At 44.1% G+C, this 510-nt stretch overlaps 1 protein-coding gene across 1 annotated transcript in view; it reads left to right on the forward strand.

The window, feature by feature from the left end:
• The window catches only part of EMH_0019820 (uncharacterized protein), a gene marked incomplete at both ends in the record, with an annotated part of 4,945 nt that overhangs the window by 4,010 nt on the left and 425 nt on the right, over positions 1-510 (forward strand). The window lies entirely within an intron of this gene.

Consider the following 510-nt stretch of genomic DNA (forward strand, 5'->3'; position numbering starts at 1 on the left):
TGAAACTTATACCATGTACTACAGGTATATGTAAACCCTAAACCCTAAACCCTAAACCCTAAACCCTAATTGGAGCCTAAACCCTAAACCCTAATTAGATGAAAAGAGAGTGGACGGAAACTTACACCATGTACTACAGGTATATATAAACCCTAAACACTAAACCCTAAACCCTAATTAGATAAAAAAAGAGTGGACAGAAACATACACCATGTACAACAGGTCTATACCCACCACAAACCCTAAACGCTAAACCACCCAAAACCCTAAACCCTAAAACCCTAAACCCTCACCAAGAAGGTCCCCAAAGCTAGACCCGTCTAAACCCTAAACCCTACTGAACCCTAAAGCGTCCGCGGTGAGAGCTAGAAGACAACGACTTAATATTTAGGGTTTAGGGTTTAGAGTTTAGGGTTTAGGGTTTAGGGTTTGTGTGTGTGTACACCGCAGGACAATACTGAAGCTGCGGCACCTCTTTGGGCGGAGACCGGCAGCAGCTGAGGAGACAGC

Source organism: Eimeria mitis, genomic scaffold (genome assembly GCF_000499745.2).
Source record: "Eimeria mitis Houghton genomic scaffold, Emh_scaff689, whole genome shotgun sequence".
Taxonomy (NCBI): domain Eukaryota; phylum Apicomplexa; class Conoidasida; order Eucoccidiorida; family Eimeriidae; genus Eimeria; species Eimeria mitis.